The sequence below is a fragment of the Podarcis erhardii genome (assembly GCF_964252035.2).
Source record: "Podarcis erhardii genome assembly, chromosome: 10".
In the NCBI taxonomy this organism is placed as follows: domain Eukaryota; kingdom Metazoa; phylum Chordata; class Lepidosauria; order Squamata; family Lacertidae; genus Podarcis; species Podarcis erhardii.
The window spans coordinates 72,040,687-72,054,614 of record NC_138500.1 but is presented as its reverse complement, the minus strand read 5'-3'; positions in this window follow the sequence as shown (position 1 = coordinate 72,054,614).

Here is a 13,928-nt window from a genome sequence, read left to right as displayed (position 1 = left end):
CAGAATTCAAGACTAGGGATGCTTGACAAAGTCCACGTTTCTATATTCCGACGTGAAGTGACTTGATCTATACCTCTCATACTGACTCAATGGTTGCACTTTTCTGAACCTTGCAAGTTGGTTCTCAGCAGCTTAAGTGTATCGAAATACGTTTGAGTAGTATATGTTTTGAGAGAAAATGCATTTAGAAATCTGTGTGTGAAGCACATGGTGAAATGCACATCCTCATGTTTAACCCCCCACCTCTCCTCCAAAAAAAGGAAAATTAGTGAGGAAATGAGATAGAACAGACTTATGGGTGAAGCTATGCAAAAGAGACATAGACCAGAAATGGATCCCTTCACCCCTCACTTTCAATATAAATTCATTTTGATATTTGGCAGTGACATGGTCATATGTTTGTGAGAGCTCTCCTTGCATGGATAAAGATCCACTTCCCGTAAGCCTGCTTGAAGCTCCAGTTCAGTGGTGAGCAGTAGGCATTCACAAATGAAGTACAGAAATCCCCATTAATATCACACCAGGTGGGATATCCTAGTTCTTCATTTACATGTATTTATCAGCTGTGGCACAATTCAGCCACAGCTGGACACCTTTAAGCACCTGTGTTTAAAGTTTCATTCAAATAGCCTTTCAAGTGCTTAACGTCTGTTCCAGTCATGCCTAAGGTGTTCCTCAACTTTTTATGGGTTGGATCCTCTCCCTGTCTTCATATCTTTATATCAGAAAGGATGCACATGGGGGGTGGGGCCTAATTAACTTGTGGGATTCACTGCTACAAGATGGGATTAAAAGGTAAAGGGACCCCTGACCATTAGGTCCAGTCGTGACCAACTCTGGGGTTGCGGCGCTCATCTCGCTTTATTGGCCGAGGGAGCTGACATACAGCTTCCGGGTCATGTTTGCCAGCATGACTAAGCCACTTCTGGAGAACCAGAGCAGCGCACGGAAACGCTGTTTACTTTCCTTAAAAAAAAAATAAAAAAGGTATTTATTCAAAATTTCAAAAAGAAAAAAAATACAAGAAAAAACAAAAATATAACAACAAAACAACAAAAAACAGAAAAAAGAATAACAAAAAAATACAAATACAAATTACATCCTTTCATTTACTTATTTCTTGGACCTCCTCACACCTCCCTTTTTGTATTCTATCTTAATTCATTATTTCAGCAAATTCTTCCCATACTTCACAATTTTTATTTAAATAATTTGTCTTAACAATCTCTCTCTCTCTCTTTTTTTCTTTTTTCGTTAACTCAACATATCCTTTCCAACTTTTACTATATTCTGTTATTCAATTTACGGTTGATTTCTTTATCCTTATCTTACCTTAAGAACCATAAAATTTCGAAATTTAAACCATATTTATGCATACCTCCTTCAAACCTTTCTACTAAAGCCAATTAATTCCTTTCCAACATATTCTGATATTTCATTAGTATCACACTAATTCCGAAAAGAAAATATATAAAAAGAAATTCTCTTCTAATTAAATCCAACGTCCCTTCTTCCTGGTTTCGGGTTATGTCAGTCCATTCTAACCATTACATCCTGTCCATCAATCTGGTGTTCTAATGTCCGAGGCTCTCAGGTCTCTTCTATGCCCCCTCTGCAGATTTTCTTGTTCCTGTTTATACTTGCACCCTTCCCTGTCCCTTGTTGGTTTCTTTCGTAGTTTCTTCCCTCTCTCCTTGAGGAGAGGGTCTCTGGGGAATTCCAAGCAGTAATAATCTTTATTTTCTTTCATCAAGTTAGCCCATTCCCCAGAGTCCCCCTCCCCTATTTTAATTTTGTAATCCAAAAGGTAGTTATTCCAAAAGTAGCTGTCAACTTGTTTCACAGTCCTACCAGAGCTAAGAGCTTCCTTAACTCCAGGCACTTCCAGACACACTCCAAATTCAATCTTCCAATGTTGCAGCTTTTGGTCATGCAGGACTTTGGATCTTTCCCTTTGTATCTTTTGAGGTGCAATCGCGACCTCTTCCATCTTCATCTGCCTTGGACTTGCCTTATCAAGCCAGTTTCCTGCGTTAGTTGTTGTAGAATTTTTGTCTTTGTTTCCTGTTAGTTCATATTTACTGGCTACAGCAGTCATAAAGTCCAACTTTTCATTCATCAAGTTCATTTTCTCATGCAACTGCTGCAGCATAGCAATTGTTTTGCCAAGGGCAGACGTTAGAGCTTCCTCCCTGCACCTTTCTGTTCAAGGTCAAATAGCTGGTCCCACGGTCTAATTCTCACAACTATAACGTTTCCCTGTGAACTGCAGCAACAAACTGACAAGCTCCCTCTAGGGGACACAGTTTCTAACGTCCATCTTTAAAAAGTATCCAACAAAGGGAAATTTACTTTCGATTTTCAAATACTTTGTTTCCTTAAAATACAAAGATGCAGAAAGCAGCGTTGAAGTTCATTTGTTTCTCTTTTTTAACTATCTGTCAAAAGCGTTCCATTTTCAATCAATGGAGATCTCCAACCATTTCTGTCCTGACACCCCGTGCCCAGGTTTGGGACGATAGAAACTTCTATTCCTTTACTCTTTCTCTGCAGGATTAAACGGTCAAATCCCTGCCCCCCTTTCTCCTGCTGTCAAGGGGGTTTTGTTGGTTATAAAAGCAAGAAATTTCAATCTTTGGATCAATTTTCCAGGCTATTTAGCTTGCAAGATCTTTACTTCAGTCTATTTACAAAAAGCGGAAGGCGGACTTCCTGTTTAGACCTTCCCGCTTCGTTGCCTAATTCATAAATTTCATAAGTTTCTTAGTCAAATCTTCCGTTTTTACTCACGGGTACTTGTTTTAGAGTCCAATTGTCATCAGGAAAAAGTCAGTGCTCTCCGGCGATGGCTGTGCGGCTTCCCTCCGTGAAAGTAGCAGTCAGTTCACAGCACCGCGCTGCTCACCCCACTCTGCTCCGGAGCCCCCAAAAAGGGGTTTCTCCGCAAGTGGGGGAGGCGCTCTTGGTGCTCTGCCGAACCCCACGTTCCTAGGCTTCTCCGCCTGGGATTTCTAGCGGGTCCCCACCTTCGCCGCGGTGGGAAGACCCAGTTTCCACGGAGCCCGTTCCTCCAATCGGAGGAACTCCGCCATTCGCCGATGGCGCTAACCCGGAAGTCCCGCTGTTTACTTTCCCACTGGAGCGGTACCTATCTATCTACTTGCGCTTTGACATGCTTTCGAACTGCTAGGTTGGCAGGAGCAGGGACTGAACAACAGGAGCTCACCCTGTCGCGGGGATTCAAACCGCCGACTTTCTGATTGGCAAGTCCTAGGCTCTGTGGTTTAACCTACAGCGCCACCCGCGTGGTCACTAATTCAGCAGGCTTTGAAAAGAAATTGGACATGCAGGGTAGGTCCATCAACAGTTATCAACCATAACAGTTAAATGAAACCTTCGTAAAAGGAGGTAATCAGTTGCTGAGAGACACGCTGCAGGGCAGGGATACTGCTTTTTCTAAGAAGCTTTCAGGCTTCTGCAGAAAACAGGACAACGGATGTCCCATAGAGGCATCTTGTTTTGAGAACAGGATGCTGGACCAGATGGGCGTATGGTCTGGTCCAGATTTAGGACTCTTCTTATGCTCTTATGGACTAAATGGACTTTAGTCCAGCAGTTTCTGCTATGTTCTAACTCAGTGGTGTCCAAACGTTTTTCAAAGAGGGCCAGATTTGATGAAGTGAAGGGCCAACCTTTTTTTAGGTTTTAGGATTGAAGTTGTTGAGCTTTTTTTTTTTTTAGGATTTTACCCGAGGAAATAAACTGCCACAGGGGCCGGATTAAACTGACCGATGAGCTAGGTTAGGCCCCCAAAACGGACTTTGGACATACCTGTCATAAGTGAAATCTTTCAAAAGATTTGACATGCTGTAATTCACCGTTAGATACTTAAATTCAGAAATATAAGGTGGGGCTGATTTTTGCACGGCAATTGCAGCTGCTTCCATTGCCCTCTCCCGTAACCACTGCCGCCCAATACATTGTTTCTGTATCAAAATAGCATTGACCCATGGAACACTGATGTGATTTTATGGTGTAGAATCATAGAATCATAGAGTTGGAAGAGACCACAAGGGCCATCGAGTCCAACCCCCTGCCAAGCAGGAAACACCATCAGAGCACTCCTGACATATGGTTGTCAAGCCTCTGCTTAAAGACCTCCAAAGAAGGAGACTCCACCACACTCCTTGGCAGCAAATTCCACTATCGAACAGCTCTTACTGTCAGGAAGTTCTTCCTAAGGTTTAGGTGGAATCTTCTTTCTTGTAGTTTGGAACCATTGCTCCGTGTCCGCTTCTCTGGAGCAGCAGAAAACAACCTTTCTCCCTCCTCTATGTGACATTCTTTTATATATTTGAACATGGCTATCATATCACCCCTTAACCTCCTCTTCTCCAGGCTAAACATGCCCAGCTCCCTTAGCCGTTCCTCATAAGGCATCGTTTCCAGGCCTTTGACCATTTTGGTTGCCCTCCTCTGGACACGTTCCAGTTTGTCCGTGTCCTTCTTGAACTGTGGTGCCCAGAACTGGACACAGTACTCCAGGTGAGGTCTGACCAGAGCAGAATACAGTGGCACTATTACTTCCCTTGATCTAGATGCTATACTCCTATTGATGCAGCCCAGAATTGCATTGGCTTTTTTAGCTGCCACGTCACACTGTTGGCTCATGTCAAGTTTGTGGTCAACCAAGTCTCCTAGATCCTTTTCACATGTACTGCTCTCAAGCCAGGTGTCACCCATCTTGTATTTGTGCATCTCATTTTTTTTGTATAATCATCATAAAAAGATTGTAACCCTATATGGTCAGGATGATTAGCAAATTGATGTTAAAGGGCTTTGCTGGGGTGCATTTCTCCCCTATAATTCATTGTGATTGCAACCACAGAAAAGAAATCCAGTTGTTTTCCCCAAGGAATTGAAAATTACAGGAGACAGGCCAAAAAAAGGGACAGAATGATGTATTGTGAACCAATATTCCAAAGGCCTTTTTTTTTCCTTTTGAAAAAATTAGCATTGGCAGTTTGACTGTGGGCACAAATAAGTAAAACAAAGAGTACAGAAAATCAAAACTAGGCTTGCAATTAATTATTTATATATATATATATATGTATATTTGCTTTCACAAAAACCAAGAAAGATGCAGATGCTGGAATTGTACTTTCTAACAGTATGTCCCAGGGTTTTCTGGCTGTCCCAATCAACAGCTCGTTGTGTCAAAGGAAGACTGTATCTCCATGTATCGCACACAATAGATCTGGATTCAATCACTGGAATCTCCTGGTAGGGTTGGGGAAAACTTCTGTGTGAAATCAAGAAGAGTCAGTTATATAGTTAGTGTAGGGCTACTGAGCTAGATGATCCAGTGATCTCACTTGATAAAACGCAGCTTGCTATGTTCCCTTATTATGCAACAAAAATGGTGGTCATTATTACCTGTTGGAATCCAGGCCATCTATCTCTGTCTCACATACACATTCAAAATTGTGCAGACGTTACTTTGTACTGTGACTGAGATAACAGGAAATTATCCACAATGCAGGGTTAAAAAGAAAATATGCCTTTTGAAGAGACTACATATTGGCTTGTCAACTTGTCAACTACTTCTGCTGGAAAGAATAACTGGAACACCAACAAAAACGCAGTGACTGAGAGCAAAGAAGCTACCCGTGGCCTTACAAGATAACATACAAGTTACGCTGCCTGGTATCTGCTTTGGCAGATGAAGTGGAAGAAGCAAAGCTGCAAGGCGTAATGAAGATGGAAGGCTCTTTTCGTTGCCGCAAATACAATGAACGTCCGTCGGAAGAGGAAGGCAGTCCATTGAAGAAGACTAAAACAGAGATGACGTGGGAATATGTTTCAGAATTAAAAACTCATCAGCACAATTACAGAAGCTGCTGTTGTCTCAATTTTACAGCCCCCTCCCCCTCCCCTGTTCTGCAAAATGAGGGTTGTAACAATGGCCTGCCAGCAGACCTGTTGTGGAGGCAACACAAATAATGTATAGGAACAAAAGCTATGACTATTCAAAGGAGCATTATCCAATCCTGGAGTTCAGACAAACAAGCAACAATCAATATTCCTGTCTGGGTGACAGATACACGTAGAATGAAGGGCCCCAACTTACCGTATTTTTCGTCCCATAGGACGCTCCATCCCATAGGATGCACCTACTTTTTGGGGGGGGAGGGAAATAAAGGAATTTTTTTCCCCTTTATTTTCCCCCCAAAACCGGTCGGGGAACAGTGGGATGGCGGCGCTGCGCCTCCCCGCTGTCCCCCGAGCTTGTGGGGCTGGCCGATGTCTGTCCGGTGCTCTGCTTCAGGGCGCCATGGGCGCCGGGCGGCAGGCTGCTATCTGCAGCATGGGGAGCCCTGCGGGGAACTCCTGCAGGGCTCCCCACGCTGCGGATGTCTGTCCGGCGCGCGGGGCGCTCTGCTTCAGGGTGCCACGCGCTCCGGGCAGCAGGCTGCTATCCGCAGTGTGGGGAGCCCTGCGGGGAACTCCTGCAGGGCTCCCCATGCTGCGGATGTCTGTCCGGCGCGCGGGGCGCTCTGCTTCAGGGTGCTCCGCCCGCCAGGCGGCAGGCTGTGGACACCTGCGCGAAGCACGGGGCGTCCTCCAAAGGAGTTCCCCCGGGCACGCAAGGCTTGTGGATAGCTTCCTGGAGCCTGGAGAGCGAGAGGTGTCGGTGCGCACCGACGCCTCTCGCTCTCCAGGCTTCAGTGAAAGCCTGCATTCGCCCCATAGGACGCACACACATTTCCCCTTCATTTTTGGAGGGGGAAAAGTGTGTTCTATAGGGCGAAAAATACAGTATACCATAAATTTAGCAGAATTTATTTAGGCATGTTGTGTGCCTAAAAGCTTTGTGTGATCTATATCCTGCAAAATTAAAACTAAAACCAGGTCCAGATCATGTAGACGGAACAGCCTACAGCTTGCATGTGCCTATGATCTCTGTGTGCTATGTGCACATGGTATATAATCTGTTTTGCCAATATTGGCTTCTTGTTTGTGTATAAATCATTGTCATTTTGTGGCTTTGGCATACTCATATGCGTTTCATGCAATATAATATTATTAGCCAATACATAAATTAAAATAAATATGGTGATGGAGGTCATGAGCCAGCCCAGCATCCATGGTCCCAACTCCCTTCTAAGCGCTTACCCTGCCCTGCTGTGCTGCCCGAAGAGGGCTGCCCTGGACTTGTGGGAGGCGAGTGGCTGGAGGGCCTGTTCAGGATCAGGAGAGCTATTTTGCTGATTTGTCATCACTGCTGTGTTTCCTTTCCAACACTGAATGATAACTGTTTTAAATACAACAGAGGAACAGGGATGCCAGAGAGCTTCAAATTAGCTCTGCCAGAAAGGAGATTAAAAATGAGGCTTATAAATAAAGCCCGAGTGCTGGAAAATTACAGCTTGTTCTGGATGCTGCTGTTTTTTTTTAAGTGCTGGTGATGTCCCCCCACTTCCTTTTTAATCTAGGACTTAAATGTTGAAAATGTAATTATTGTATTTTATGGGTTTTACAGTGGAATCCTATACATGTCTACTCAGAAGTAAGTCCTCTTCGCTCACCCATTCTTTGTTTTTGCTGACAGATGCAGAAGCTCTTTTAGGTTATAAATTATCACTCTGAAGGTAATTTTAAAAGGGAGGCATTTGCAGTTTTAGTATCCATAATAGAGCTGCAAAAAGAACATGAAGGGACATTTTATCATGCTTGGTGGACATGTAAAAAAGCTAATAAAATATTGGACACAAATACATAGTGATTTTCAGAGTCCAGCTTCGCTTTCTTGGCCCACATTCAGCTCATCACTGCATCCAAACACCCATCTAGCACCTCAGCTGGCTCTCCTGATTCAGACAAAAAAGAGAGACAGAGCTGAGTGTTATCCATATATTGGTGGCACTTCGCTCCAAAACTCCTGGTGACAGCTCCCAGAGGCTTCATATAGAAGTTAAATAGAATGGGGGAGAGGATAACATCTATGACAGGCATCCCCAAACTCAGCCCTCCAGATGTTTTGGGACTACAACTCCCATCATCCCTAGCTAACAGGACCAGTGGTCAGGGATGATGGGAATTGTAGTCCCAAAACATCTGGAGGGCCAAGTTTGCCTATGCCTGGTCTATGGCATCAAACAGCGGCATGCCATAACTACTTTCTGGAAATAGTGCTAGAGGTAGGAGTAGAATCACTACAGTGGCCTTAACTCAACCCCTTGAATCAGCCCAGAAGGGTACCGGGGTCAAGAAGAACAAGCAGAGTCAGTCTCCCTGCCACAGCTCTTCCGATAAAGGTTATCAGGGTGTGTCCCTGACCAGTGTTATGATTGGCCAGAAGTGAGAATGAAATGGGTCCAGGTATTCACTCTTCTCTGGTTATGCATGAAGCTGTGCCGCTGCCACCCTCTTGAGCACCTTGCCCCAAAAGGGAGCAACAGTTGATGGACCAGGGAGGTCTTCTTAGGAAGTGGCACACCTCAGCCTCCTTCAAGGCAAGTGGTACTTTCCCCTCCTCTGGTGAAGAATTGCTCTCTCCCCAGGGCTGACTTTAAGAAGCCAAGATGGACAATGGTCAAAGAAGCAAGTGGTCAGCCACACTTCTTCAAGCAGCTTGTCTACATTCCCAGGCTGCCGAAACAGAAATTAATCCAACACAGAAGGACTTGCTCCAATGGTGGCAGAAGAAAACTGCCACTTGCAGCGCTGGCCCTCTAGATTGTTAGGTGTATTTATAGTACCCAGATGGCCCCTTCCAAGTCTACAGTTCTATGAATAGTGAGAACAAGCCTTTCAAAAGACTTCAGCATTTTTTAAAGATTTCTTTAATAAAACTATCATTTGTAACTTGTTCAAAGACTTATTTTCATTTAATATTCAGTATGTTTTAGCCAGAAATGTTTTCGTTCTTTGATACCCGTAATAAAGCAACCATCTGCACACTGGAATAAACTAATGATGATGTTACTGAATTAATGTAAGACAGGTCGGGGGGGGGGGGGAGCCCATGCTGCTTGCCAGTTTGAAAATAATAATATAAGGGATAGGCTTGTTTACTTACATTCATGTGACATTTCCCAGAATATTAATTCCTGCTGATCTGCATAAATCTAACATTTAATGATACCCAACGATACCTTTTTCATGGATGGATGGATGATGAGCTTCCACAATTCTGCCAGCAGTTTCTGTTTGTGGCAATGGTTGTGTAAGTACCAACGTGCCAAATGTCACAGCTAGTGCTAGTTCTGCAGCTGTTGCTCAGCATAATGAAGTGGCAAGGAGGATTTTCCTGGTGCTAGTGGTTGGAGAACACTAGTGCTAGTGAATTCGAACATGGGCCTTTCCAATTATGCAAGTCTAGGGTTTGTGCTAGCAAAATGACACCGCTGGATGCAAGCCATCGCCTATATTTTAATTAAAGGGGGTTATTAACATTAACCTGAGAGTAAACCCACTGAAAGGAATAAACCAGGGATGTCCAACTGGTCATTTGTGGGGTGTCCTTGGTTGATTCTGGTCGATCGTGTGATCCTGATTGATTGCCACCCCCAAAAAAGCCAGAAAACAAACAAACAAACAACTGTGGGTCTTCCTCCCTCCAAAAAGCTCGACAACTTTGGTCAATCCAATGGGTACATCACTGCCAGTTTTTTATAGTGAGTATCTGACGAAGTGTGTATTACACACAAAAGCTCATACCTTGAAAGCTTATATTTAGTCGACCTTAAAGGTGACACTGGAATTATATATATAAAAAAATCATCTTTCATCTTGTTATTTATTATTAGTTTTTTATAGTGGGAGTAGATTGCAGTCCCTTGGGAGGTGGACATGCCTGGAATAAACCTTCCTTAGTCATGTCTATTAACTTCAGTGGGTCTACTCTGAGTAGGACAAGTATTGGATACAACCCAGTGAGTAGAATTCAACAATCTCCTCTTTCCTTGCCTCAGGCACTGTTCCCGGGGTTCTCTTGATCCTCCAGAGCACATTGGAGAGCTGCAGAGCAAGGAAAGCCCTGTCACAGTAATTGTCATCCTCGCACTGCCTTCCATCCCAGTGTGTCCAACAAATGTCCCGCTGTCTACAGCAGCTCTGGAGAATTACTGCCAAAACAGCTGTTTAAATTGCTCCCATCAGCTGTTTGGTGGGAGCCTTAAAAGTAGCTGGCGGATAAACGGTAGCAGCCACGTGGGCTAAGGCAAACGAAGGGTAAGGTAATAAAAGGAGGGGTTAAGCCGGTTTTGCGGTAACTATGCTGCAGCGGGGCTCAGGGGATCACCAATAGACACACACTCCCCCAGCACACACAGTGGCGAAATGAAATTCGGACTGCTTGCACTTGCACGCGAAATGAGCGGGGCTAGCCGGAAAAGGATACTGTGTGTGTGTGTGTGTAACCAGGCACTTGGAGTGGGGGGAGACAGCAGACTAGCAGATTTGGAATTAGAAAATTAGGAACCCCCTGCTTAACAACCCTGAAATTAAGCCGAACACCAGAAGTGGGGGGAAATAGGGAAGTTAGCCCAATGAAAAGTAAACTGAAGCAATTTACATCCAAGCAAAGATCCAAACTCTCCCAGTACTCCAATCACAAGGAATTAGCTCCGATAGCAATAAACAGCCCCCCCCCACTCTAAGCCTTGCGAAATACTTCCCTGGCTTCTGCAGACAGCAAGGAGGTGAGACCTGTTGACTCACGACGGGACGACAAAAAGTGAGGGCTGGAGGCTGGCGCCGCAGCAATTCAGGCTGCTGTACACGCCCCCTTGAAGGCACCTGGTTGGGTGCCTGGCCAAGGGCGTGGGCGCCAGCCAGGTGAGTGGGAGGCAGGGGGCAAACGCCCCCTACTTGAGGTGGAGTCCGGCTCCCGGCCACAACCACTCCCCTCTCTTGCAGGGAGGTGAGTCTTTGTCATCCTCGCACTGCCTTCCATCCCAGTGTGTCCAAAATTAGGCTAAATTGCTCCAATACATTCTTTTTTAAAATGTACTCTTCCACATTTCTATTTCCTACTAGATTCTAATGACTGTACAGTGGTACCGTGGGTTAATAACTTAATTCGTTCTGGACGTCTGTTCTTAACCTGAAACTGTTCTTAACGTGAGGTACCACTTTACCTAATGGGGGCTCCCACTGCCACCGCGCTGCTGCCGCGCAATTTCTGTTCTCATCCTGAAGCAAAGTTCTTAATCCGAGGTACTATTTCTGGGTTAGTGGAGTCTGTAACCTGAAGCATCTGTAACCCAAGGTACCACTGTAACTGAAAAAAAGTGTAATGATTGCACACACACACACACACACACACACACACACTCCTGCATAGACAGTGTTGCAACTTGAATATTGCACTCTAAATGTCTCAAATCTTTTTGAAGACTAGTTCCCCCTCAGGTAACATTTGCAAACTCCTTAATAGAACCAGCGATCTCGGTTTGGAGTCAATTGCATTTACTTTGATCAGTGTAACTACAAGGGGGGGGGGGACTGCACCTAATGAACAGAATGTCTGTTTTTTAATGTTACAGAAACATTTTTAAAATGTTTTTTAATGTTACTGAAACAAACACCCAGAGACTTGGCGATATTCCCCAAAACTCTCAGTTACATTAGACTTGCAACAGCATTGGGTTTGCTCTTCGGTCACATTATGTCTGCTTTAACATTGCATAAAACTAAGAGTCGGCAACTTAACCGTCAGTTATATCATGAAATGAAGGGGTAACTGAGACCAGAATCGGGACTTACAAATATTTGAATTCTTTTTTACTGAAGTTCAGGATATGTATGTGGGAAAGCGCAATTTTACTCAGTTAATCTTTCCACAAAGGTATACGATTAACGACAGGCTGACATCTTAAACACTCTTGCCAGGGATTAAATCTCATTGGACACAGTGTGACACACTTCTGATTAGACACCCATAAGACTGCACTGCATATCTCACTGTACAAATGTAATGTTAGCAGGCCCACAGATACTCTGGGTGGAGTCTGACTAAGCAGCCTCACACCACTTTAAAGAGTTGTGGCTTCCACAATGCATCCTGGATACTGTATTTTGCTGGTGAAGCCCTGTTCCCTTCACAGAGCTGCAGTTCTCAAAGTGGCTTCATGGTCAGTCCTTCTTCTCAGGGAACTCTGGGAATTGTTGCTCTTTGTGGGGAATAACAGCTAACAGCTCCCTTAACAAACTTAGGTTCCCAGGATGCTTTGGGGGAAGGAATGGCTGCTTAAAGTGGTGTGATACTGCTATAAAAGATAGATAGGGAGTTGGAGTAAACCCTATAGAAATAAATGGACTTAGGTTAGCTATGCCTAACTTCATTCCATTTATTTCAATACATATTCTCTGAGTTTGACTTAGTTGGATGAAACCTTCATTGCCTACCATACAAATTTCCAAGCTGGGGAATATTAATGTATCCGTTTTCAAAATGGTGGAGCAGCAGTGACTGTTGCTTGAGTCATGGTGAGCATGGTCTCCCGGCCATGTTCTCTGCCACAGTCTCTGTGGTCTTTTTCTCACTTTAAGACTAAGAATTATATCTGAACTTTCTGTTCTCTTAAACAGAAACACTGAAACAGCTTTGATATTATCATCATATCTCAGAGTAATAATTATAATTAGGTCCTTTTTTTCCTAAAGGCCTTCTTTAGTTTTAGTACAGCTAAAACTATTTAAAATAGCCTTGAAATCTACCCTGAGCACCACTGGGAACCCCTTTGGTGTTTCTAAAACGGATGGCTTCACTTTCACTTTTTAAGATGGATGAAAAAGCCGAGCAAATTCAAAAGGCTCTTATGATCTTATTTGGAGGTGTCAGAACTTTGTAACTGTTGGAATAACCTTGACCAAAGTGAAAAGCAAAAAGTACCACTGACACTCAATGTCACGTTGTGGCAAAATGTTGAACGAGCGGACTCTTAATTTTGTGTTCCACTGCAAGTCATAATAAGCAAAAGAATAAGCATAATCAGCTCATGCTGCTTCACTGTGGAGATAAGTGGTGCTTGTTGGTGCTTTTTCAGTCCATTTTCGTTGGGCTGGGCACAAGGTTAAATTAGACAAAGCACATAGGAAGCCACAAAAACTGGTCCTTATAAGGTGTATTATAAAAGTGCATTATGCAATAAGGCAGAGGTGCTCTCTGGATGTTGTTGGACTACAACTGGCATCTGCCCAAGCCACCGTGGCTAATGAGGGATGATGGGAGTGGTAGTCTAGGGACATCTAAAGGGTACCAGAGTCACATGGTATGTCTATCCTATACAGTATGTGTAAGAGCAAACCCTCCAAGTGTCCCTATTTTCCAGGGATGTCCCAGATTTAGAGAAGCCGTCCCAGTTTCTGATTTGATCCTGGAATGTCCTGCTTTTCCTTAAGATGTCCCTATTTTCATTGGAGAAGTGTTGGAGGGTGTTGAGCTATCCAACCCCTGAGCTATCTGAAGGCAATAAGGAAGGTTTTTTTAAAATGTTTAGTGTTTTATTAGGTTTGTATGTATGCCCAGAGTGCTAGGGCAACCCAATAAGATATGTGGGGTATAAATAGTAAAATCATCATCATCATCATCATCATCAATAATAATAATAATAATAATAATAATAATAATTTTTATTTATATCCCGCCCTCCCCAGCCAAAGCCGGGCTCAGGGCGGCTAACAACAATAAAACAGTACAACAGTACAACACAACACAAAACTCTAAAATCATTCATTATAAAATTAATTCAAATAAAACCAATGGCAACCATTGGGCCAGAGCTCCGCAAAGATTGCCAAAGGAGGGAGTCAGGCTGTGCCCTGGCCAAAGGCCTGGTGGGACAACTCTGTCTTGCAGGCCCTGCGGAAAGATGTCAAGTCCCGCAGGGCCCTAGTCTCTTGGGACAGAGCGTTCCACC